The 26,985-nt window shown below is 40.3% G+C and overlaps 1 long non-coding RNA gene across 1 annotated transcript; it reads left to right on the top strand.

The window, feature by feature from the left end:
• Nucleotides 1-12,548: 12,548 nt before the first annotated feature.
• LOC105948321 lies at nt 12,549-25,598 on the top strand. The gene is made up of 5 exons (XR_004219762.1): nt 12,549-12,719; nt 17,881-18,153; nt 22,182-22,240; nt 23,922-24,003; nt 24,632-25,598. It is a non-coding gene; the product is annotated as an uncharacterized LOC105948321 (long non-coding RNA).
• The last annotated feature ends 1,387 nt before the right edge of the window (nt 25,599-26,985 follow it).

Raw genomic sequence — 26,985 nt, forward strand, 5'->3', positions numbered from 1 at the left:
TGACAGTTTTAGGATTGCTGTACTTGTAGATTTATACAGCAGCACTGCTACACATGTAGTAACATTGAGTAAAATGAGAGAAGAGTGATGGCTGGATGTACATTGTGTCATTATATGGTCACAGAACTCTGCAGTGATTTCTCATATCCTTATAATGTACAGTAGCGGGTACATTATCCCTTATAATACATGAGTGATACTCAGAGTCCCCTGTATAACTCAGCCTGCATCCTTGTGCCTTTATATGGTCACAGAACCCCTAATATCCTTATCATTTACAGTAGGGGGTACAGTATCCCTTATAATACATGAGTGATACTCAGAGTTCCCTGTATAACTCAGCCTGCAGCCTTGTACCTTTATATGGTCACAGAACCCCTCAGTGACTTCTAATATCCTTATCATTTACAGTAGGGGGTACATTATCCCTTATAATGCATGAAGGCACATTATGCCTGTTAGATTTTGTATTTCAGATTTTCGTTCTGTGGCTGTGGTGATCTTGGTGCACATTTCTGTCTGGTATTTTCTCTTTTTTATACAAATAAACGGATAACATTGTTGATGCTATTCCCCCACCCCAACTGGCCCGGAATGAGCAGTAAGTTAGATGAGTGTGCCCAGAATATAAATACAGAGGGAGTTCCAGGAATTCACCCAGGAGGAATATTATAATATTATAACTCCCAGATTGTACTGGTAGGTCACATCCAAGTCTGTTGCGAGGGTTGCACCGAGGGGCATTGCCACCACATATGTAGACGTGGCCCTTGCTGTGCACATTGTCTCAGCATTGCTTTGGGTAATGTGGGATTATTAATGCTATGGGTTTAGGGGTTAGGTGCCATCTCTGGGTCACTTTGATGTGTGTCTCTATATGATTTGTACAGCGAGTTGCCTTTAGGGGCCGTTAGGATATATTGCCATTGTTGAGGTGCGAGTTGAAGTTGAAGCTTTTCTTTCAATTAACACAAATGTGAGAATTTGTGTCCCTGTTTAGTTTGTAGTTGTTTGTAGCATTCGGAGAGCCTTGCCATTCCAGGCTGGGTTGCGTGGGTATTCTATCATAGGATCCTGTTTTGACATCTGGGAGAAGTGTTTTCTACTGATGCAATAAGGTTGGGTCAGAGTTTGATTGACAGGTTGGTCTACTACATCTTTTGGGGGGGGGCTCCCTTTCCTAGCAGATGGGTTAGGCTAACAGGCCTGCGGATAAACACTGGCATAAGATTTGTCCCGTGCCCGGAGCCATTGCATCTGCCAGGGTGCAGGCACACGGAATGGATTTCAGTGCTGAAATATGTGCGAGTATGCAATTGGCTCCGAAATCCACTCTGAGTGCCTGTAGCCGGTGACACAATGGCTCCGAGTCCAGGCATGAAGTGCAGGGGTTGATTCTCGGCCTGTGTATGTATATCTTTATTTATAAATCGCTACTTATGTACGCAGCGCTGTACATTATAATACATTAATACAAACAGGGGGTTATTAAGATAATAATAGATAAATACAAAGTATTACAATGAATACAAATAAATAAAAGATATAGTTGCAATAAGATAAGAGTCAAAGACACAAGAGGATGGAGGTTCCTTCCCCATAGAGCTTACAATCTGCATTAATATTTTTATGGTGCTTATTCCCTGGGATATGTGGGCTGGGTTGTGCCAGCAGCCGTGGGTGTGTTGGCAGCAGTGGTGGGCAGAAGTTTGCGGCTGGGGTGGTAGGCCGGGCCCTAGATATGCCAGTCCAACACTGAAAGTGTCTCTTGGTGCTTTTCTGCTCATTTCTATCACTAAATGTAACAGGAAGAGTCAGGAGACAATTCCTGGACATTAAATTATTACAAAAGGAATGTTAATAGATATATAAATTAAAAACAAAGGCCCCTTATAGCCTGAATGAGTGATTTACGCTTAAACCCTTAACAAGAAAATAGGGTTTTTGGGACACTGAAAATGATTTATACTGCACTAGCTGTAAGCAGCAATTATTTGGGGACCCGGAATAATGATTGGGGGTATTTGTAGTGATTTTTTGTTGGAATTGACTTGAACAATTATTTATAGGATTACATCATGTTACCTGAGCAGGGCAATCAGATTATGAATGGAAAAAATGGTCGGGTCCGATACCCCTCTACTATTACTATACTCTCTGAAAAAAAGCTAATAATAAATAATTAATAAATACTTCCCTTAAAGTAAGCAATTGACATTTGTCATAAATGATAGTGCAACTTAGTTTCATGCTGTTATTTCATTTGCTTCTATGAATATGTGATTGTGGCTTCTGTAAAATAAAGAAAATTAGCGACGCTTCATTCCATCCCCTACTGTGACACCCATTAGAGTAAAAGATATAAGAATCTTGTGACAGAGTACATCCAATCACATGAAGTCACATGTTGTGGTGACAAAACGCGTAGGGCACATATGACACTAGGAAGCACTGGTGCAACTGAACCTCCCGACCCCCATATGGTGGGGGCTCAGAATCTTTATCACCATTAGTGCCCCTTTCTAGGTAATGTATGCCATGTGTCATCTTTGTGTGAGGGATTGATTGGCTGTCACCTTCCTTGGGTTTCCTGAGAGTTACCTGGTTTTAGACCCCTCTCCCCCCCCCCCCCCAGAAAGGCAATGACCTCTCTGTGAGTGGGTTAGGGTTCTCACCTTTGCCAACTTCTTTCTCCGGGCATGGGGCAGGCAGGCACTTTTGACCCGGACAGTCCGGTCAAAACCAGACGCGTGGCAATTCTAGGGTGGGTATGACTGAGGGGAATATGGTGAAAAGTGAGCATTGCCTAAGAAAACTTTGCTTGCAGCCTCCACAAGTGTCCCCGGATTTCAATCTGCTAACCATACTCTAGTGAAAAGGGAAAATCTGAGCAGCTGCAAGGAACAAATGGCATACATACAGGGACACAGGTGCTTTGTGTTTACAATATGGAGGAAGGCTGGGTTGGGAGTGTGGGAGGGAAATTTCCAGATCTGTCTACCACTACTATACTGTGGGGTGTCTCTTGCCCTCCTGCTATTGCAGGTCGCAGGCCCCATGATGCTCCTCTACACCCTTGCTTAACATCGCCTTGTTTATTCATTTTTTGGTGTTACTGTTTCTTTAAGTCTATGCTCTTGTGGCCCATGTAAATCCAGTCAGTTTGGTGTCCCCTCTGTCGTTCATGTATATAAAGATGGAACAGGCTGTAATGTAACCTCCTTATTACACAATGCACAAGTGGCCTAATCCATCTACACTGCATACGCACGCTGGCTAATGTAACAAGAGGAAACAATGTAGTTTTATGGTTGCTGCTTACGTGCCCCTTGCAACTATCAAACTCCTATGTTGCTGCAGTGAGCATTGTGCTGCAGTGATGTTATTTGTGAGTTGGGTGGTGTGTTATGCAGGGGGTACAAAAAACATTGCTCCCTTGCACACTCCAACAAGGCAGCTGAAGGCGACACACAGTATCCCTGATAGTTCATGGGTACAAGGCAGCTGCCCCCCAATCCCATGTTCATGGCACACAACCAGGTGGGGAACCAACTCACTGACCCTATTGCCTCTATCTCATTCTATACAGTTGGATGTGCGCTACCGTCATGTGATCGTCTGCCTGGCGGAACCAATGAGGAAGAATTGCTCCAGTATAAAGAAAAAAGCAGCCAGACCGGCCAGTCTTCATGTTTAACCCTTCCCTCTGCACTGATGTCTGACACGGTTATTCCTTTTATCTTTATCCTGTACATTCTCATGATTCATGGCACGGTGCCCACATTGACTTAAGCTTGGTGAATGACTGTATCATGGATTCAATACATGACTTTGTTTATATAACAAGGAGTCACCATATGGGCAATGGACATTATGTCAGCTTCGTGCTTTGGATTTATACACGTATATACAGTACTGAGCCACCTATTCCCTTTGCTTTTTTGTTGTATTGGTTTTCCAAGAAACATTAAAGGGGTAGTTCAACTTTAAATTCAATTTTAGTATGATCCAGATATTGGTATTCTAAGACAATCTGTAATTGGTCTTATTTTCTTATGGTTGTTCAGGTATTTAGAGTTTTGTTCAGCAGCTTTCTATTTTGGTATTTTAGAAGCTACCTGGTTGCCATGGTTAAATTTACCCTAGCAACCAGGCAGTTGTAAATATGAATGGAGGGCCTAAATAGAAAGATATTAATAAAAAGTAACAATTGTAGATTGTAAGCTCTTTTGGGCAGGGCTCTCTTCACCTCTTGTATCGGCTATTGGTTGCTTTATTTGTTACTCTGTATGCCCAATGTATGTAACCCACTTATTGTACAGCGCTGCGGGATATGTTGGCGCTTTATAAATAAATGTTAATAATAATAATAATAAAATTGTAGCCTCACAGAGCAATAGTTTTTAGCTGCTAGGGTGGCAAGAAAGAGTCCAGGAAGGCAAAAAATTAAACATTCTATAACCACTCTTTTAAGGCAAAGCAATAAGTTGCAAATAGATTAATAGTTTGTGCTGCATACACTCAGCCTGATGTATGAAAGCGGCACTTGAAAATGTCATTGCTATCAAATTATGTGTATTGTATTACAGCCAACGTGTAGGTAGAGAGGGGACATTTTCAGGAAGTAGCTGCAAGCAGAAAATCATTTCTTTTTATTTGGTTGCTGCACTCTGTTTATTTCATTCACTATCATTTGGCCCTGGGGCCAAACGATTGAATAAGAAAAGCGGGTACGGGCACCAGTCAGTTCTGGGACTGCATCAACTAACATTTGCGATCCCTGATCCGATGAAAAATCAAACTTGACCGATCGAGAACAGAAAAGGACAGACACTGGTATCAATAGCAATTACATTTACCCATAACTTTAACACCAATGGAAAATGCAAACGTTTTGAATGCAGCCTCCCTTTCAGTGAAATCACGCAAGTTGCCTCGAGAGGAAAGTTGCACAATTTCAGTGAAATCGCGCTGCCGCGTATGCCATCCCACCGCTGATTTACATTTTCGCCGGTGGGATGGCAATCCAGGGAGATTAGTCGCCCGCGAACAGGGAGTTTTGTCGCGGGTGACTAATCTCCCCGTGTGCCAGAGCCCTAAGAAATGAAGAACTGCTTGTTTAAATTGGACAATGGTTATCTGGATAAGAGGTCCCTAGCCGTATTTATCTGTTGCACTACTATCATACATACATAAATAGCATAGTATTTTTTTCAGCTTAAAGCCTATGTTGAACTGCTAGAGTAATTAACACAGTGTTGGGTGCTGTGTACATTTTTTTTTTTTTTGCATAATTGTGTTTGGAGCAGAATATAATAACACCCTCAGTCTAATCAGTCAGATTTTGCCTTTCCTTATTGTGAGTTCACTGGACCAGTGAGGGCCAGTTGCTGCAATTTTACCGTTACAAAGTTCTCCCTATATATGTGAGGAAGCAGCGACAACCTATAGGAAGATTTCCCCTTTGTTCCCCTATGCCCAGATTAAAGGTCAGTTAGTGTGAGATTTGTGGTGAACCCGTATCTGCTCCCCTAGATATCCATAAAAACCATAGATATCCTTGTAACTATGGCTGAATGGTTGCTTTACCAATATGTTTCAATACCTGTAACCCTGTGGGGGCCTGACCAAAGGTTGGACCTTTGAGAAGGGCTTGAACTAAAAATGTCTTACAATCACTGCTGTTGACATAGATTGTCACTCCATTATTGCTTTAGTTAATATGAAATATTTATGCCAGATCTGATTCATCAGATGTAGTCACAGCCTGCAATTCATGTTGGCAAACAGCATTCAGCCCCTTTTTGAGCTTTGCAAGTTTGTGTTATTAAACATATTGTTCTAATCAGACCAGCATGCTAGGATATTGGGAAATTCCATGATGGGTCCTGATCTGGGTTAAACCTTGGGCACTTTTAAAGTTTAATCTTGTAGAATACCAGTGCATGCATCCCCACAGCTTTTAGCAGATACCTAGCTCTACCATATTGGTCTCCTTGACTGGTGACTAAAGGTAGCCATACACAGAACAGTATGAAAGAACAAATATGTCAAACAGAAAATCTAGCAAAGACAGTGGTAACAAGGGCTGCATCTCCTTCCCCCAGTCCATACATATACAGAATTTGGCCCATTGCCTTATTAGGTAAATCATTGTTACATAGTCACACATGTATATCGCCAATCAGATCGTAAGCTCTTCTTTTAGATTATAAAATCTTTTTGACAGGGCCCTCTTTACTTCTAGTATTGGTTGATTTTTGTATGTTATCAGTATGTCCAATGTTTCCACCCATATAATGAAGAGCATTGGGGAATATGTTGGAGCTTTATAAATACATATTAAAAAATAAACAGATAATAAGCTGCATGGTGGAGCATTCTGGGTGGTTATTGGCTGGCATGGATGGGGACTCGTTATGAGGCTCAGTATGAGAAATACAGTGCATGGGTGAATATAGGTCATTGAGCTATTTTCTATTTGTCTCTGAAGGTTGGCAATGAAACTAGTAACTCTGCACTTGTTTAGTACCATAGAATATTGCTGGGAAAATCCAACCTATTCATGAGACGATATTCATCATGCACGAATGCCACCTATCTGGCCCCAAATCTTTTAACCTCATAGAAATTAGTGGAGACCTGGACCAGAAACCAAACTTCTTTTCATTATATTACTAGTAAATTCCATGTCCAAGTAGGAATTACAGTTCAATAGTAGTAAGAAATAAAGGTCCATCCAAATCCATATCTTCTACACAATGAATAAGCAGCCAATACATTTTAGGGATCTTGTTGCACAAGACTGCATCATGATTGTGGATTAGTAGCTTGCTTGACTGTACCATATTGAGACATTCACCTTTTTGTTGTTGAGCCACTACAACTGTTACTTTGGCCTTGTGTTTTATGATCTTTGTCATGCTAACAATTTCCCAAGCTTTAGTTTATTAGCAACATGAAACAAGATGCAAACTACTTACAGACTCTTCCTTTTGCATCACTCTGCATCTACACAGGATACACATGCCAACAACTCTACACAACTCACTATAGGATATGTTACAGTATTTGTATCTGCTAGATATCCATCTTAGAGAAGTTGGTCTAGTAACCCATAGCAACAACTCTCCAGCCTCTATCCACTGGAGGGCTTAGCTATTAACATTCTATTTATTGCCTTTCACTTCAAAATCAAGGGAAACTTGACAAAGAATGACCCCTTGATGTTTTGGGTTTTTTTTTTACTTTATTCATTTATTGATGTTTTTCAGTTTTTTGAGTCTTTCCTTGGCATAGGAAATCAACATTCCATTGCATGTTGGTCTGGAATGAATTTACTATTTTAATCCCTAGTTAATTAATGAGAAGTATTATGTATGTGTTTGGGGGGGTCTCTATACAAACCTATGCAGCATTAGGAACCCCAGTTTTCTTCTAATGTATCATGAGATAGAATTGCTTGGTAAAATCTGAGCTGTATTTGGATATTTACTACAAACAACTTAATTGTATGAGCTTGTTAATCAAATTAATAATACAGCTTAGAAAATGCACAGAAGCTTTGGCCATACAAACAAAAGGGGCATTACTAATGCTTGATTTTTTTCAATTCAGGTTTTTTGGCACCAAAATGATTTTATTGCTGAAAACATTTTTATTTTCCACAATTTATTATGTGATAAACTGCAACAAATCCCAAACACAAAATACACCACCGAAAACCTGCCAAGATCATGTAGAAGTCAATGGCAGATTGACAACCGGCAGATCTTTCTTTGCTCGTGGTTTTAGAGGCTTTTTTTTTACGTCTTCTTTCATTTGTGCTTTTTCAATATGTATCTTTTGATAAAGGCCGGACATTTGTGGAAATGAGTTTAGTTGCAGTTTCAAAAAATACTCTTAAACCACGAACATTTAGAATGTTAATAAATGCCCCGCAAACATCCACTCACTAAAGAAGTGATCCCTGCCCAGACTGGCCATCCAGATGGTGAGCTCAATGGATTACAATAGCGGCCTACTGTACACAAATGTGTTAGGAGAGGTCCATGTCCGGCCATAGGGTAATCAAACCAGATCAGAATTCAACTAAATAAAAAATATAAAGCCTAAATTGCAACACACAAAAATTTGTGTTTGTTAAAATGATGTCCTTTTGCAATTTTTTATTTGACAGAGTACGGAGCTCGTCGCCACTTCTATATTTTGCTGTTGGCAGCTGTTGTCATGATCTCCCTCGCAGCATTAACTGCACGTATAATAATCATCAGAAGGACGAAAATTATAGCAGGGAATCAGCTATTATTATCCTATGTTCTCTACAGCTATTAAATAATTACGGTACACCTTGCAGATAATCTGCTTATGTTTGCTTATTATTTGTTTCATGGTATCTCTCTTTACAGGCTATGAGCAAACTTAGGGGGCTGTTCCTGCTGAATTGTGCTTAGTACAGGGGAATCCCTATGCTGCCATAGTTTTATGGGATCTCTCTGTACAGGCTATGAGCAAACTTAAAGGGCTGTTCCTGCTGAATTGTGCTTAGTACAGGGGAATCCCTATGCTGCCATAGTTTTATGGGATCTCTCTGTACAGGCTATGAGCAAACTTAAAGGGCTGTTCCTGCTGAATTGTGCTTAGTACAGGGGAATCCCTATGCTGCCATAGTTTTATAAGATCTCTCTGTACAGGCTGTGAGCAAACTCAGTGGGCTGTTCCTGCTGAATTGTGCTTGGTACAGGGGAATCCCTATGCTGCCATAGTTTTATGGGATCTCTCTGTACAGGCTATGAGCAAACTTAGGGGCTGTTCCTTCTAAATTGTGCTTAGTACAGGGGAATCCCTATGCTGCCATAGTTTTATGGGATCTCTCTGTACAGGCTATGAGCAAACTTAGGGGGCTGTTCCTGCTGAATTGTGCTTAGTACAGGGGAATCCCTATGCTGCCATAGTTTTATGGGATCTCTCTGTACAGGCTGTGAGCAAACTCAGTGGGCTGTTCCTGCTGAATTGTGCTTAGTACAGGGGAATCCCTATGCTGCCATAGTTTCATGGTATCTCTCTGTACAGGCTATGAGCAAACTCAGTGGGCTGTTCCTGCTGAATTGTGCTTAGTACAGGGGAATCCCTATGCTGCCATAGTTTTATGGGATCTCTCTGTACAGGCTCTGAGCAAACTTAGGGGCTGTTCCTTCTAAATTGTGCTTAGTACAGGGGAATCCCTATGCTGCCATAGTTTCATGGTATCTCTCTGTACAGGCTATGAGCAAACTTAGGGGGCTGTTCCTGCTGAATTGTGCTAAGTACAGGGGAATCCCTATGCTGCCATAGTTTTATGGGATCTCTCTGTACAGGCTATGAGCAAACTTAAAGGGCTGTTCCTGCTGAATTGTGCTTAGTACAGGGGAATCCCTGTGCTGCCATAGTTTTATGGGATCTCTCTGTACAGGCTATGAGCAAACTTAAAGGGCTGTTCCTGCTGAATTGTGCTTAGTACAGGGGAATCCCTATGCTGCCATAGTTTTATGGGATCTCTCTGTACAGGCTATGAGCAAACTTAAAGGGCTGTTCCTGCTGAATTGTGCTTAGTACAGGGGAATCCCTATGCTGCCATAGTTTTATAAGATCTCTCTGTACAGGCTGTGAGCAAACTCAGTGGGCTGTTCCTGCTGAATTGTGCTTGGTACAGGGGAATCCCTATGCTGCCATAGTTTTATGGGATCTCTCTGTACAGGCTATGAGCAAACTTAGGGGCTGTTCCTTCTAAATTGTGCTTAGTACAGGGGAATCCCTATGCTGCCATAGTTTTATGGGATCTCTCTGTACAGGCTATGAGCAAACTTAGGGGGCTGTTCCTGCTGAATTGTGCTTAGTACAGGGGAATCCCTATGCTGCCATAGTTTTATGGGATCTCTCTGTACAGGCTGTGAGCAAACTCAGTGGGCTGTTCCTGCTGAATTGTGCTTAGTACAGGGGAATCCCTATGCTGCCATAGTTTCATGGTATCTCTCTGTACAGGCTATGAGCAAACTCAGTGGGCTGTTCCTGCTGAATTGTGCTTAGTACAGGGGAATCCCTATGCTGCCATAGTTTTATGGGATCTCTCTGTACAGGCTCTGAGCAAACTTAGGGGCTGTTCCTTCTAAATTGTGCTTAGTACAGGGGAATCCCTATGCTGCCATAGTTTCATGGTATCTCTCTGTACAGGCTATGAGCAAACTTAGGGGGCTGTTCCTGCTGAATTGTGCTAAGTACAGGGGAATCCCTATGCTGCCATAGTTTTATGGGATCTCTCTGTACAGGCTATGAGCAAACTTAAAGGGCTGTTCCTGCTGAATTGTGCTTAGTACAGGGGAATCCCTGTGCTGCCATAGTTTTATGGGATCTCTCTGTACAGGCTATGAGCAAACTTAAAGGGCTGTTCCTGCTGAATTGTGCTTAGTACAGGGGAATCCCTATGCTGCCATAGTTTTATAAGATCTCTCTGTACAGGCTGTGAGCAAACTCAGTGGGCTGTTCCTGCTGAATTGTGCTTGGTACAGGGGAATCCCTATGCTGCCATAGTTTTATGGGATCTCTCTGTACAGGCTATGAGCAAACTTAGGGGGCTGTTCCTGCTGAATTGTGCTTAGTACAGGGGAATCCCTGTGCTGCCAGTTTTATAGCTACCATGGGATAAACCTGAATGTCTCCCAGCTGTCTCTAGTACAAAATAAAAAGCAATGCTAGAAATTGTAGACTGGAATTGGTTTAGGAATTAGAGGGCACAGGAAGTTCTAAATTAGAGATCCTGGGAATGAAGGCATCAATCTTACTTATGACCACATAAGCCGGTGAGAGATGAGGGAAAGTTGGTTGGTGATTATTGTAAGAACAAGGGCGCATTTTCCACTTTCCTCCACCTACGTTTTGTACAAAGGTGGATCTGCTTTTATGCTCCCACCCCCATAGCGCCATTAACAGGCCCAAGTGTGTGAACGTTGTGTGAAAGTTGGCACTGGAGACGCCTTCAAGAATTTAACCCAAATTTCCCTGATAAAGGTCCTCAGGTAAACAATAGGATATTTTCTTAAAGGAGACATATTGGATAAATGGAATAAACCCCTAATTTTGTAGGTAATTATGAATAATATACGGTGCTGGTTTCACTTTGGGCTAAACATTAATCCTCTCTGTAACAATGGCCCCTTTATTGGAGCTCCCTATAGATTCTATCAGTTCTCAGTCCTTGTTTCAAATGAGAGGTGGGTGTGTCCCTATCAGGCCAGCCTAGCTGCTGATTGGTTCCTATCCTACAGTGCAGGGTACTGAGTGCCGCCGGCCCCCCCTGCACTTCCAGAGAATTCAGCCAGCAGGAAGTGGCACAGATGGGCGGGACTAGTGGGGTTTTGGTGGAATTTCTCAATAAATCAGTCAGAAACACAACTTTTTTTAAGCTCAATCCTTCTGTATTTAGGAGTATAATTCACTGGTACATTCTAAATTTTTATATGTCTCCTTTAATAGTGGGAGCGTGGTTTGGTTTAACTACACGTGGTCTGGGTAAATCTGGGCTGCAGTCTACATTATCCTGATTTTCTACTGACAAGTTGTAATGTTACTGGTACTATGTATCTTTAGTGACCCACATGATATAATAATCAATATAACGCTTTTAAATTGAACTTGGGATATTGATTTCCTTGTTTTCTGCAAAATAAGTCACACTAAAGTCAAACGCCAAATAATATACATTCACCAGGGGCTCAATACCCTAATCTCTATAGTGAACGTCTTTAATATAACTTTTAATTAGGTTAAAGGAGATATATCGGCCAAACGAAAAAGCTCTAATGCTTAGGCAATTATGAATGATATCAGGTACTGTTTTCACTTCTGTACAAAAATTAATATCTGTAAAAATGGCCCCTTAATTGGAACTCGCTATAGATCCTCTCAGGTCTTCTGTATTTAGATAAGTATATATAATTGGCACAATATTATTTTTCCACACGTCCCCTTTAAAGTAAAATAACGATTTGGCGCACACTTTAAACCAATGAGGGTTGCTTCCCCTTTAATTACTCAGCACTCAGCACCCTGTTGCGCAGCAGCTTGTTTCGCACAAATCCGATTAGTTAGTCCTAAGTGGGCATTTAATTCACTATATTATGAACTATAAAATGGTTTCTCCATGAGCAGTTTGCTATTTATCAGTCACACTGAGCAGGATTAAACGGGAGCAGCTCAAGCCCTAACCCCAATTCGCTGCCCTACAGCTTTCTAACCCACCCCCCAGCTGCAGTGACCAAGCTCCGCTCAGTGTAGTCTCAAATCACTTCACTGACTCTTTAAAATGATGTTTGAGACGGCGCGTCAGATAATACATGTATAGATATGTGCGCACTAGCGCTAAAGAAAGCTCCTCTCCACACACACTACGCAGCACGAATGAGTCTGACAAAGCCCGGGAAGGCAGCGTACGTCTGTACCTAACTCCGCCCTACGTGTACGTCACGGGGCTCAGGAGGCGGGGCCCACTCGCAACGCCTTCTCATAGTTAAGCCAGCGCTCACTCAAGTTCGCATTTGCAGCCGGAGTGTCCTACTGAATCTGTTGTCAAAATTTCGCTAACAAGCAATATATAATGTAACTCACTACACAAGGTTCCTAAATATACTGTTACTACAATGGGGAAAATGCTACAACGGGCGTACAAAAATAGGAGCTGATACTGCGTAAGTGTATACGTATTTTAACAGGAATAATAGTCTGCGTATCGCTAGAAGTAAGCGGATGGAGCGTTGTATTTTTATGAAGGGAATCTTGGTTTATATCCCTCCGCCTTAAACACACTAATATAATTGTGCCAGGTTATACTAATTTGAGAACAATAATAGTTGTGTATAAATCCGCGGGTTAAGCATAAGGCACATGATAACATTAGTTCAGTACAGAGGGGCAGAAACCTGGGGGACTTTTTGTTACAAAGGGACCTTGTACCCAACAAGCAAATACATTAAAGACAGGCTTTTTAAAATTACTTAAAAAAAATAGGTGGTTTCCTTGTTATATTTGCAACACTTGTAATAGATTATTTAGGGGTTCAACCTCATACTCTGGCTATTAATTCCTTATCCATTGATTATACACTGACCTTGGATTGTGTGATCTGCTTAGCTTGGGGCCTGTGTTGACCAGCTGACACTGGCAAAACTACAGCCATTTTAATAAGTTGGTATTTGCCTAGAGCCCACAATCAGGCATTGAATCTGCTGTCATTCTTGCAGGAAGCATCCCCCAGAAATAGCAGAACCCTCATTTTAACCCACTGGGAGAGAGGTTTTTATAACTTACTATTGGAACAAATGTTCTGAGACTTCTTTATTGCCTTCCTTATTATATTCAAGATCACCTGCCTGAGGGTATAAGGCTACATGAAAGGATCTGCAACCCCACCATTAGGGAAGCCCTGGATACAAGAAGTTCAGAATTATCTATTACAAAATATTTCATAGCATTTAATTTGCTGTATGATTATTGACAATGTACCTGACCAAGCGGAGGCAACTGAGACCTATTCTTGAGACCAGGGGTCCCCAACCTTTCTTACTCGTGAGCCACAATCAAATGTAAAAAGACTTGGGGAGCAACAGAAGCACCATAAAAGTTCATGGAGGAGCCAAATAAGGGCTGTGATTGGCTATTAGGCAGCCTCTATGCACACTATCAGCTTACAGGGGGCTTTACTTGGTAGGAAATCTTGTTTTTCTTCACCCAAAACTTGCCCCCAAGTCAGGAATTAAGAAATAACTCCCTGGTTTGGGGGCACTGAGAGCAACATCCAAGGGGTTGGGGAGCAACATGTTGCCCCTGAGCCACTGGTTGGGGATCACTGTTTGAGACCAAATGGATACATTGGACTGTATCTGGCCCCAAGGGGCATACCTGGTCTTTATTTCTAGCCATAATGCTCTTACAGATTAACTTGTGGTTTAACTATCTATTGATTTGACTGGGAGCCTAGTGGGCATAAATGAACCTTTGAATGTTCCTGTGGCTCTCCCTAGCCCATATTGCCTATGCTTTCACCAATGAAGTTTAAAGCACCATGTCACAATTACGCCACCTCCAGACGCACATGACCTTAAGGTTTGGCTATAGGGGTCACTTCCTCAGTCTCACACACCCTGCACGCAGGTTAGACTTAGCGTCACAGCACCCCAAAGACCAACCAACACCCACAAAACACATAAAACCCCTATTTGTGTCTGTAAGTTACAAAATTTTCGTGTCCGAACAATTGTAAACGGCAGGAAAACCTTTCTGACTTTGATCCTTCAGTGCATGATTTTGGAAGCCTCCCATAGGACTCAATGGCACTCTGCAGCTCCAACCCGGCCCAAGGAAAGTCTCCCATAGGACTCAATGGCACTCTGCAGCTCCCAACCTGGCCCAAGGAAAGTCTCCCATAGGACTCAATGGCACTCTGCAGCTCCAACCCGGCCCAAGGAAAGTCTCCCATAGGGCTCAATGGCACTCTGCAGCTCCAACCTGGCCCAAGGAAAGTCTCCCATAGGGCTCAATGGCACTCTGCAGCTCCAACCTGGCCCAAGAAAAGTCTCCCATAGGACTCAATGGCACTCTGCAGCTCCAACCCGGCCCAAGGAAAGTCTCCCATAGGGCTCAATGGCACTCTGCAGCTCCAACCCGGCCCAAGGAAAGCCTCCCATAGGACTCAATGGCACTCTGCAGCTCCAACCTGGCCCAAGGAAAGTCACAGTACCGAAGCTTGAATGAATCCGAAACTTTCCTACTCGTTGCGACAAATACGATTTTGTCCCACAAATTGTAGCAAAGTATGAAAAAGTCCCGGAAAATATGCACAGTTCTAAAAGTTAGAAACTTTTTTTTTTTTTCTATTAGTAATCAATCATACATTGATAAATGGGCCCCTTACTTGGCAGTCTGAGGGAGTGCTTAAATGGAATGGTATATTTATGAAAGCCATTTGGCATTTTTAATGTGCCACTTCATCAGAATTTATTTGACTGCTTTGTGTCAACCCTACAGGCAACAAAGGGAAATACCTAACAGTATACTCAATCTATATGCCCTCTATCTATCTATCTATCATCTATCTATCTGATCTATCTATCATCTATCTGATCTATCTATCATCTATCTGATCTATCTATCATCTATCTAATCTACCCTCTCTTTCATCTATATCTCTTGATCTATCTTTCTATCCCTCTTTTACATCTATCTATCATCTATCTCTACTAACTAACGATCTTGAGATCATGTAACCCTTGATATTATGATTGTGCAAGAAGGTATCCAAGCCACTCTTAAAGGCCTGGATGGTGGTTTACTTAGACTTGCGCACGTGCAATGTAAAATGTCAATTTAATTCTATGCAGGGGACCCATGGCAAGTCCTGCATTAACAGACAGGTACAACTTTTTGCAATAAGTTTTGCTTGTGAGTAGTGATGAGCAAATTTTTTCGCAAGGCAAGGATTCACAGCAAAATTCCGTATTTGTTTTGCGAAACTTGCGGTCGCATCAAAAAAAGGTGCGTTCAAGTAAAAAAGGGCACGGTCTCATGAAAATTAGGGCATGGCTGTGTCAAAAAAGTTGTGTACGTAAAAATATTTTGTGAATTTTCAGGCAAAGCTACATGTTATTTGCACTTTCTTCTGCCCCATATGGAGCCCTATAATGTCTATCAAGGCCAGAACTAGGGGTAGGAAGAAAAGGCATGTGCCTAGGGTGCAATTTTGGGGTGCCCTAGACATGTACCTCTTCTGTTGCCTCCTCCAGTCTGGGCTTGTGTTTCCCTAATAATTTACCTCTCCCCTCATCAATGTGCGCCTGCTTATGTGCGTTAGCAGTCTCTTTTGCTCATGTGTGTGGAGTAGGCAGATGGGGGGCAAGATTGTCTGGTTGCTTAGGGTATCTGGTCAGCTTGGCTTGCCACTGATGTCTATATTTATAGATATATATGTAAATATTCAATATATTGTTATCTTAAAATAAGAATATACTGGCTTAATTACAGATACATTATTTTAAACATTTCTGTCAAGTTTTCAGTACAGGTATGGGATCCCTTATCCGGAAACCTATTATCCAGAAAGCTCAGAATTTCGGAAAGCCTGTCTCCCCACACTCCATTTTGATCAAATAATTCAAAATTTTAAAACTGATTTCCTTTTTCTCTGTAGTAGTAAAACAGTACCTTGTAATTGATCCCAACTAAGATATAATTACCCCTTATTTGGGGCAGAACAGTCCTATTGGGTTTATTTAATGGTTAAATGATTCCCTTTTCTCTATAATAATAAAACAGTACCTGTACTTGATCCCAACTAAGATATAATTACCCCTTATTGGGGGCAGAACAGCCCTATTGGGTTTATTTAATGGTTAAATGATTCCCTTTTCTCTGTAATAATAAAACTGTTTCTTTATTTGATCCCAACTAAGATATAATTACCCCTTATTGGGGGCAGAACAGCCCTATTGGGTTTATTTAATGGTTAAATGGTTCCCTTTTTCTCTGTAATAATAAAACAGTACCTGTACTTGATCCCAACTAAGATATAATTACCCCTTATTGGGGGCAGAACAGCCCTATTGGGCTTATTTCATGTTTAAATTATTCCCTTTTCTCTGTAATAATAAAACAGTACCTGTACTTGATCCCAACTAAGATATAATTACCCCTTATTGGGGGCAGAACAGCCCTATTGGGTTTATTTAATGGTTAAATGATTCCCTTTTCTCTGTAATAATAAAACAGTACCTGTGCTTGATCCCAACTAAGATATAATTACCCCTTATTGGGGGCAGAACAATTCTATTGGGTTTAATTAATGTTTGCCTTTTCTCTGTGGCACCCGAGCCACAGAATCAACCGGGTAAGCGCATTTGATGTTTTTGCTGAATGCTGGTCTCTTTTTTGAGTAAACGGTTCTTAATTTAAGAGCAGGATTTGGGGTGGGATGCACCTGAACCAAACCGTTTAAGTGGTGAGCTTTTTTGTGAACTAGTGTCTAAAGATATATAGGTTATATGGTATCTGAATTGATTATTGTTCATTTTGAAACTTTTCATGTGCTAAATAGTTAACTTTCAAGTGAACCCTTTAGATGTGCTGTTTATATTAATTTGTAGTGTTTTTGTCCAACCTATACACAAACTTAAATTTAACTCGAGTTTATGGGTAAAAAGGTGCTTTATAACTGCTAATCATTTCCTATTCTTCTCTGTATTGTGTGACCAGTAGCAGGGAATGGACCTGTTCCAGTGAGTGGCCATGTAGAAGGTTCTGTCCTACTGCCATACTGTCAGCCAGTTTCAAGTGTTGAAGCATTTTGGGATTTTCCATGTAATGGACACAGAGTAAAAGTGGCTGAATTCTGGAACCAAAAATTTAGTATCACCAGGGAGGAGTTCCGCAGCCGTATGGATTGCTCTAATAATGGACCACATTAATGTCTTTTTAAACAATTTTGAAAATGCCAGTCTCCTCCAGCGAGTCAGGTCTGTCAGGCTGCTGCCTTGTGTTACATTGTTTTAAACACCAGAGCCACCAGGGCAGGGAATAGAAAAGAACAGACAAACACGGCTTTTATCAGCAATTATACGTACAAATAATTCAAGAAACCCATTGCAAATGTGTAATGAATGTATATTGCAAAGTTGCTTAGAATTATGTTTTCTTTTATTAGGCAAAAAAAATTATTTTGAGCTTGACTTGTCCTATAAGTTAGGGAGATTTTATAATAAGTGAAAAATAAAGGAAGAATTGGTTTTATATAAAATGATGTACAGTATATGCATTCCTGAATATGAATGTTTGAAATAAATGTTCTGTTTCTAATCACAGAGCTGGTTCCAAAGCCAGAAATAAAGTGGGAAGAGAAGTGGAATGAAGATGGCCGGTGTTATTATACACTGAACTGTTCTGTCCAATCATACTACCCAGCGCTTTCCTGCAGTTGGATGTACAGGTATAATAACTCTGAGTATCAACACTATGCAAATGGAAGCACAATCGAAACCTCAGCACGGAATAACACACTGTAATATCTCTGCTTGGTACAAAATCCTGCAAACAAGGATAATACCACTTTTGTTGTATCAACCTGTCCTGGGAAAGGTATGTATGATAGGACCCCAGTACCAAAAAATATTTAGTTTATATAAAGTAAAAGCATTAAGGAGTAAAGTTGCAGCAGGTGCAGTAAATGCAGTTTTGCAATTACAGGTATGGGATCCCTTATCCGGAAACCCGTTATCCAGAAAGCTCCAAATTACGGAATGCCTGTCTCCCATAGACTTCATTTTAATCAAATAATTCAGAATTTTAAAACTGATTTCCTTTTTCTCTGTAGTAATAAAACAGTACCTTGTAATTGATCCCAACTAAGATATAAATAATCCTTATTGGATGCAAAACAATCCCATAGGGTTTAATTAATATTTTATTGATTCTTTAGTAGACTTAAGGTATGGAGATCCAAATTATGGAAATACCCCTTATCCAGAATACCCTTGGCCCCGAGCATTCTGGATAACGGGTCCTACACCTGTACTAGATTTACAGACAGGAACAGGCTGTAAAATGATTACAGTTTTCAAGAAGAGAAAAAAAATACACAGGAGGCATCAGTGTATCAGGAGTATATACACTAGTGCTGCATTACCAAGGGATGCAAAAAGTGACATTGGTTTTGCCTTTGGCACCTTACACCCCTTCCCAGTTAAAAAATAAGCCCCAAGTAGTTTTCTTGTACATGATGATAGTAACATGTACGATGTGTAAGAATAAAAAATAACCCCAAGGCCTGTCATGAGGGCGCAGTGGTAACATTTTTAATAGTAATAAAGATTTCTGGAATAGTACATGTGTTGTAAAACCACAGACATATTAATATTAGGGTAATGCTGGGACATCTGATTAGGGCTCATTTACTATGGGTAGGGTGACAGGCATTAAATCCCAAACCCTTTGCATTTTTGCCCCTGCTCATATGCTCTGTGCAAGACAAAGAGAGCATCCCTGGCAGCTGTACAGGAACCTTCAGCAGGTGTCAAAGGAGAACTAAAGCTCAAGAAATTATCATGGTTATAAATGCAGATCTCATATCCACAAACCCAATATCCAGAAAGTTCGCAATATCTCCCTCTGAGTACATCTTCAGCAAACAATTATATTTCCCTTTCTTGCCTTTCTCCGTTATAATCAAACTATAACTTGTATGTGAAACTGCATAAATAAACAAGCATTCTGGGATTATTTAAGTTTACATTTTGTTTTAATAGATTAAAGGTATAGTGATCAAAATACAGAAAAAAAACAAATCTGGAAAATCCAGGCCCAAAGCATTCCAGATAAAATGTCCCATACATAATACTTTATTTACCAAACTTACTGAACTGTAACAGAAAAGGAGACGGAGAGCTGCTGGGGACATTTTTAGAGGCACAAATATTCCATTCTAATGGTCTTCATTGTAGGATACCTTTAGGGGATTATCTATTAGTAATCAAGGTAGGGAACTGAGTATATATGAATATACTGTAATATCAGGTTCTTTAGCACAATTTATTTGTTTTATAAACATGAACATTTTTTGCTCCATTTTTCGTGCACAGAGACCTAGCACTTTGTAGCTAGCACTTTGAATAGAGCGCTGTATGTAGCTACATGGGCATCCCCCCTTAGTGTTCTAGCACTTGTCACCCCAGGGAGAAGTAAATGCCCCCTATTGTTATAAAGAACATAGTTTTGGTTTTTGAACAAATGTGACTGCAATCACAGTAGGAAGGCCAGGGAAATAATATGGAGGCCAAAAGAAAGGAGGACAAAAAAGGGAAATCAAGTTGAAAGCTGCAGAAAAATCTAGTACAGGTATAGGACCTGTTATCCAGAATGCTCGGGACCAAGGGTATTCCGGATAAGGGGTCTTTCAGTAATTTGGATCTCCATACCTTAAGTCTACTAAAAAATCAATAAACCATTAATTAAACCCAATAGGATTGTTTTGCACCCAATAAGGATTATTTATATCTTAGTTGGGATCAATTACAAGGTTCTGTTTTATTATTACAGAGAAAATGGAAATCAGTTTTAAAATTCTGAATTACAGGTATCGGACCCCTTATCCGGAAACCCGTTATCCAGAAAGCTCCGAATTACGGAATGCCCGTCTCCCATAGACTCCATTTTAATCAAATAATTCAGAATTTTAAAACTGATTTCCTTTTTCTATGTAGAAATAAAACAGAACCTTGTAATTGATCCCAACTAAGATATAATTAATCCTTATTGGATGCAAAACAATCCTATTGGGTTTAATTAATGTTTTATTGATTTTTTAGTAGACTTAAGGTATTGAGATCCAAATTACGGAAAGACCCCTTATCCGGAATACCCTTGGTCCCGAGCATTCTGGATAATGGGTCCTATACCTGTATTTTATTAAAATGGAGTCTATGGGAGACAGGCTTTCCGTAATTCAGAGCTTTCTGGATAATGGGTTTCCGGATAAGGGATCCCATACCTGTACAGGTATGGGATCCCTTATCTGGAAACCCGTTGTCTAGAAAGTTCTGAATTACAGAAAGGCCATCTCTCATAGACTCCATTATAAGCAAATAATTCTAATTTTTAAAAATGATTTCACTTTTCTCTTTAATAATAAAACAGTACCTGTACTTGATCCCAACTAAGATATAATTACCCCTTATTGGGGGCATAACAATCCTATTGGGTTTATTCAAAATTGAAATGATATTTAGCAGACATAAGTTATGGAGATCCAAATTACGGAAAGATCCATTATCCAGAAAACCCCAGGTCCCAAGCATTTTGGATAACAGGTCCCATACCCGTAGTAAGCAGTGTTTTTTAGAGGGTTCTTTAGAATGGTATAGACATTTAAGAAGATTGTTGGGGGTCATGCAGCCCTGAGACAATGGGTGCTTTTGATGGTTTTGTTTTTTTTCCTTTGTGGTTAAAGGGGCGGTTCCCCTTCAGGCTAAATAAGTTAAGTAATTCAAATACTGCAAATAATAAAAAATGAAGACTGACTGAAAATTGTCTCAAAATAACACTCTCTACATACTAAAAGTTTATTTGAAGGTGAACATCCCCTTTAATGAATTATTGTCTTCCCTTTCTCTCCATTTTGTGGCTGGGAGCCAGTGATGCCTGACAACCAGAAATCAGATCCATTCTGACACTATGGGGGCCATTTACTAATGGTCGGATTTTTTTTTTCCAATTTGGATTCTTCAACGCCAAAACTTAAAAAGTTTTTTTGAGATTTACTATGTATCAAAAATCCAAATCCAACAATTCGCCAGCTAAAACTTGCTGAGATCATGTAGATGTCAATGGCAGATGTCCCTTCCCTTCCCTGGAGGATCCTTCGTTTGCTTCAAAACTTTGGAGGGTTCGGATTTTTGATGCTTGATTTTTGTGTAATAGTTAAAAAAAGTCATATTTTAGGTTCGACAATTTGTGACTTTTCAGGGACCTTTTCCCGGACAGATTTTTTAGTAAACATCACACCGAAACCTCGACTTTTTTGACTTGAGCAAAGAAGGATCCTTCGGGGAAAAGGATCGACTTCTACACAATCTCAAGGTTCTAGGTGGCGAATTGTCGGATCAGAATTTTAGCCATTTTGATGCATAGTAAATCTCAAAAAAGTAGCCATTTTTTTATTTTTTTTTAGTTTTGGCACAAAAAATCTTTAAAAGGAAAAAAATATGAACATTAGTCTTTCAAACCACTTTATTGTTAAGGGCGAGACAAAGTTTGCTCTATCTGTAGCTCAAACTAAATAATAAAAACCCATTGTAATTACAAGGTGTACACTTGACTAATATCCTCTTTAAATGAAAGATAAGAAAAGTTATTTTTTTCTCAAACATTGTACTTAAATATATTTTAACTATATATTTGCTGTAAAATCATCGAAGTGCTGATTCCCAGTTTAATTGCAAGTGTGTGTTTCTTTGCTGCTGTATTTGGGTTTCTGTATCTAAGAAAAAGACGGCTTGTCAAAAAGGTAATTCAGTTGTGTCCAAGGCTTTATGAATCTGCCTAACATTGATTATATGGAAAACTAGCTATTTAACATGGAAGCAAAATAATAAAATCTTGTTTTATTTTAGAGAATCATGATATTATATATACCGGTATTGGAGGTTTTCCACTAAAAAGTACTGATCAGGTGAGAAGTGACCTCTGCTCTACACATGCTCTTCCTTTGTTATCCTGGAACCTCTCTAACTGAAAATCATGTAAAATGTATAATAAGGGTTGCCCAGGTGCAGTAACCCATAGCAACAAATAAGATGTTAGCTTTTAAACCAGTAAATGCTACCTGCTGATTGGTTGCTATGGGTTACTGTTCCTTTGGAAACATAATACCTTTTATAGCACCTATAGTGCCATGTAGAGCACCTAATATATATATATTTATTTTTTTAAATACTGTACATTTAATTTAATTAATCAAAATGTGTGTGGTTAATGTATTTACATGATAAATAATATTTGTATTGCATTTTTGCTTTGCAAGTAGTATCCTTATTATTGTAATTACATTAATTTTGAATGTAATTGCTATGGAAAGCAAGTCTGTGCTTTTTATATTTTCTACACTGCTGCCTCTGACTCCTGAAACAGTGTTGCAAGCCACAGCTGACTAAATATAATTGAAGGACCTGAGAGTTCATTTAAAGGGGTACTGTCGTGATTTTTATGGAATACTTTTTATTTCTAAATTATTATTCAGTTTACATAGCAAATTGTGCCTGAGTCTGAGCTTTCAGAAGGAGCCAGCGCTACACATCAGAACTGCTTCCAGCTAACCTATTGTTTCTTCTACTCCCATGTAACTGGAGGAGTCCCAAGCCGGACTTGGATTTCTTACTATTGAGTGCTATTCTGATACCTACTGGGAGCTGCTATCTTGTTCCCTTCCCATTGTTCTGCTGATCGGCTGCTGGGGGGGGGTATCACTCCAACTTGCAGCGCAGCAGTAAAGTGTGACTGAGTCTGAGCTTTCAGAAGGAGCCAGAGCTACACATCAGAACTGCTTTCAGCTAACCTATTGTTTCTCCTACTCCCATGTAACTGGAGGAGTCCCAAGCTGGACTTGGATTTCTTACTATTGAGTGCTATTCTGATACCTACTGGGAGCTGCTATCTTGCTCCCTTCCCATTGTTCTGCTGATCGGCTGCTGGGGGGGGGGATATCACTCCAACTTACAGCGCAGCAGTAAAGTGTGACTGAGGTTTATCAGAGCACCGTCACATGGCTGTGGCACCCTGGGAAATGAAGAATATGGCTAGCCCCATGTGAAATTTCAAAATTAAATATAAAAAATTATGTTTGTGTTTGTGAAAAACTGATTACAATGCAGGATTCTGCTGGAGAAGCTCTATTAACTGGTGGGTTTTAAAAAAAAAACAGATTTTCCCATGACAGTATTCCTTTAAGAACTTTAGATGCAGCCCTTGTGTCTAAAGCCACTGTTTACACTTCCACAACAGCAGCATTTGGCACTGCTGCATTATTCCCCTCCCTGTGGTGTTGGTGGAACCCATCAGGTGCTTTAGTGCCTTTGGCAGCACTTACACTGGAATTGTGGGAAAATGGGAGCCTACTGATTCATTGGGTATTTTTTCCTCAAGACTGTGTTTCTTTAGGAAAATAATTAACTCACTAGGCTTTTTGAGGCATGGCTTTCTAGTTTTTTAAAAAAAAAAAAAAAAACACAATCTTGGGGAAAAAAATCCCCCTTTTCTTACTTTATATCACCCTGCTAGTAATACATCTGCCACTTGGAATTTCCCATGGTGCAGCAGTTTATTTTTGAGTTTTTAACACTCATTTATTTTTACAGAACGTGTGTAATCAAAATGGAACCAACAGCAAACCTTTGCTATACCCAGAAACAACCTATGTTGATGTGAAGCGATAGCTGAGTGAGTAATCTCTATGAGAATCCTTTGCTATAATGGCATATTGGGCATGTAACTAATATCCAATACCAAGGGGATAAAGTTATGCTCCAATATTGCCACAGCAACGGTGAATGCAGGCTCTCGGTATAAGGACCACTTTAATAAGGTGGTGTGGTCCTCACCCTGATCAATATCTGGCCAATTTTGGGGCAGATATCAGTCGGGAAAGCCCATCAGAGGCCCCCATACACTCCATACATCCTGAAGGATCAGCAATGTGAGGCCATCTTTGTTATGAGAGAATGTTAGAGGTACCATTAGGATGGCTCTGTCCATTTTATCCTGCAAAAAGATATACAAGTATGGGATCCCTTATCTGGAAACCAGTTATCCAGAAAGTTCCAAATTACGGAAAGGCCATCTCCCATAGACTCCATTATAAGCAAATAATTCTAAATTTTTAAAATGTATTTTCTTTTTCGCTGTAGTAATACAATATATATACAATATAATCCTGTTTTAAAAATTTGGTTCATCTTTAAGTTAACATTTAGTAACCTATGAATGTCCTATATTTACCAACTTTCGCTCATTATTTTTATATTTTAGAGTTTTTGAATTTGTATCTTTCTCTTCTGCCTTGTTCCAGCTCTCAAATGGGATGTCACTGACCCTGAAAACCAAAAATGTATTTCTCTCTGAGGCTACAGTTTTATTGGCACTTATTGTTCTATTAAAGCCCACTCCTCTTCATCTTCCTGCCTCTCATTTAAACCAAGGCCTGGTTGCTAGGGTTAATTAGACCAGGAAGCTGCATTCTCTAAGCTGAATGGGAGACCCCGTGGCTGGTTGGTTTTTGGTCTCGAATTTTGGCTAAAGTGGTGGAGCGGTGGATACATCGACTGCCCTGATTCATTTGAATAGCCCCATACAGCAAGCGTGAACTGAAATGGAGCTGGACTTTTGGGGAACATTTATCATAACTGTACAATAAACAGCACAATTGACTCTTCATGTAGCACAGAAAAGCCACAAGTTAATATATAAACGCAATACAAACTGCATTAATCTGTCAAATGCTGCTTTATCTAATGGTCTGAGGTATGTGTATAGATTTTAAAGGTCAAATTAAACCATGCCAGAGAATACCAGCCACACCTAAAAGGAGGTAATTACCCAATAACAGCTTTTTAATCATTTTTTCATGTTTAATGAATTGGCATTTTGGTATACTTAATTGGTACAAATTGGTGTATGTATATTGTATTGTATTGTATATTGGTCTATGTATGTATATTCCTGTACTATAAAATGTAGGATTGTAATGCATTTGGAATGTGCAATAAGATTTAAAACATTTTATTATATTTATTGGCGATATAATTAAATGTATCCACAATATTAAGCAATAAAGTCAGTATTTGTTAGCGAAAAGTACTATTTTGAACTAGTTAAGCAGGTAGAACCTAATGTGTGAGACAGAAGTAAATGAAAAGCCATTCTCCAAAAAAGTAGTTGGTTAGATCCAGATCACTCTAATTAACGGGTATAAAATTATTAATTAATTGAAATCCAAAATTAATAAAAATTGGCTAGTGTCTATGGAGGTACCTACTTAAGCCGCGCCCCCCCCCCTGCCCGATCGCTCCTGCCCCGACACGTTAAATTTACATGCTCGGGGGAGGACGTCGGGTGGGGGGGCCATCTGGGGGGGGCACGGGCACCTGCAGGGCCCCTGGGGTGGGAGCCCCGGTGGGCCCTTCACCCCCCAGTCCGACCCTGTGCTGGTCTGGCACACCTTGGTAGGCTTGGAGCATTGGCAAGGGGGGTTCAACCTATGGGCCAGTTAGGGTAGATAAACTGGGGAGAATGGAGATTTGTTTGCTAAGATCAGGGTCGGACTGGGGTGTGAAGGGCCCACCGGGGCTCCCGACCCAGGGGCCCTGCAGGCGCGTCCTCTCACCACCCCCCTTCCCCCGTAGGGGCCCCCCTAACCCCACTCGCAGGGCCCCCACCCGACGTCCTCTCCCGAGCGCATAAATTTGACGCGTCGGAGGAGGAGCGTTCGGGAGGGAGAGCACCGGCAAACGGTCGCATCTGGACCCTGGACCAGCAGTTTGGAAACCAGTGGCATAGGCCGATACTGTATTTTTACTAAAGTGTATATTTCATTGTTTAGCTAAAAAGTGTATGGAGTTAAATTAACAACACAACACATATGGTGTCAGTTTGGTTCTTCTAAAATGGATTAGAGTTGTTCTCTCAAATCCAGAAATCTAGCCAGCTTATTACTTAAAGGGGTAGGGACCACATTTCTCCACATCCCCAATGTGATTCATTCATTTAAAGGGACAGCAGCACCAGGTAATACATATTATTTGCTATCTACCTAAGTTCTTAGTCCAGTTCTTACATAGGGGAAGGCATGGAGAGCTTTGCTGAAAGCCATACGCAGTAAATAAAGAAAAAACTATTCCAGATAAGAAAACAGGTTAATTCAATTCTTGCAAACAGATTTACTCATCATATCTGCACTGGTGAAATGTCCCAGGAATCCTATGTAACATAAACATTTCTACATTCGCCATTTTTATAAATGACCGCAGTAGACAGGAACCTAACACCCACTTTTCCTTGGCTTTTTCCTGCCTAAAGCAAACTAATATGTAACAATACAGTGGTGATATTGAGCAGTGTGGTAAAACAGGAATTACCCAGTACCTCATCTTCATAATCTTTGTTATGTGTGTTCTTCCACAGCAGCCAGTGGTTATCAAGTACAGGGTTAATCCGAGCTTTGACTATGGCTGCCAAAACAGTCGCCAGAAAAATAAGGGATTTCATCCTGAAACAAAGAGAATTGGTAAGTGCCATTTTATCTTCTAATGCTTCTTGTGTCCTGTGTAAATAAAGTTATATAACCCCCTGACCTTGAGAAAATGGTATTTACAGAAAATGGTGTAGGCCACATTACTCAAGATTATTTTGGGCCTTTATAAATGC

The sequence above is a fragment of the Xenopus tropicalis genome, chromosome 8 (assembly GCF_000004195.4).
Source record: "Xenopus tropicalis strain Nigerian chromosome 8, UCB_Xtro_10.0, whole genome shotgun sequence".
NCBI classification, from domain to species: Eukaryota; Metazoa; Chordata; class Amphibia; order Anura; family Pipidae; genus Xenopus; species Xenopus tropicalis.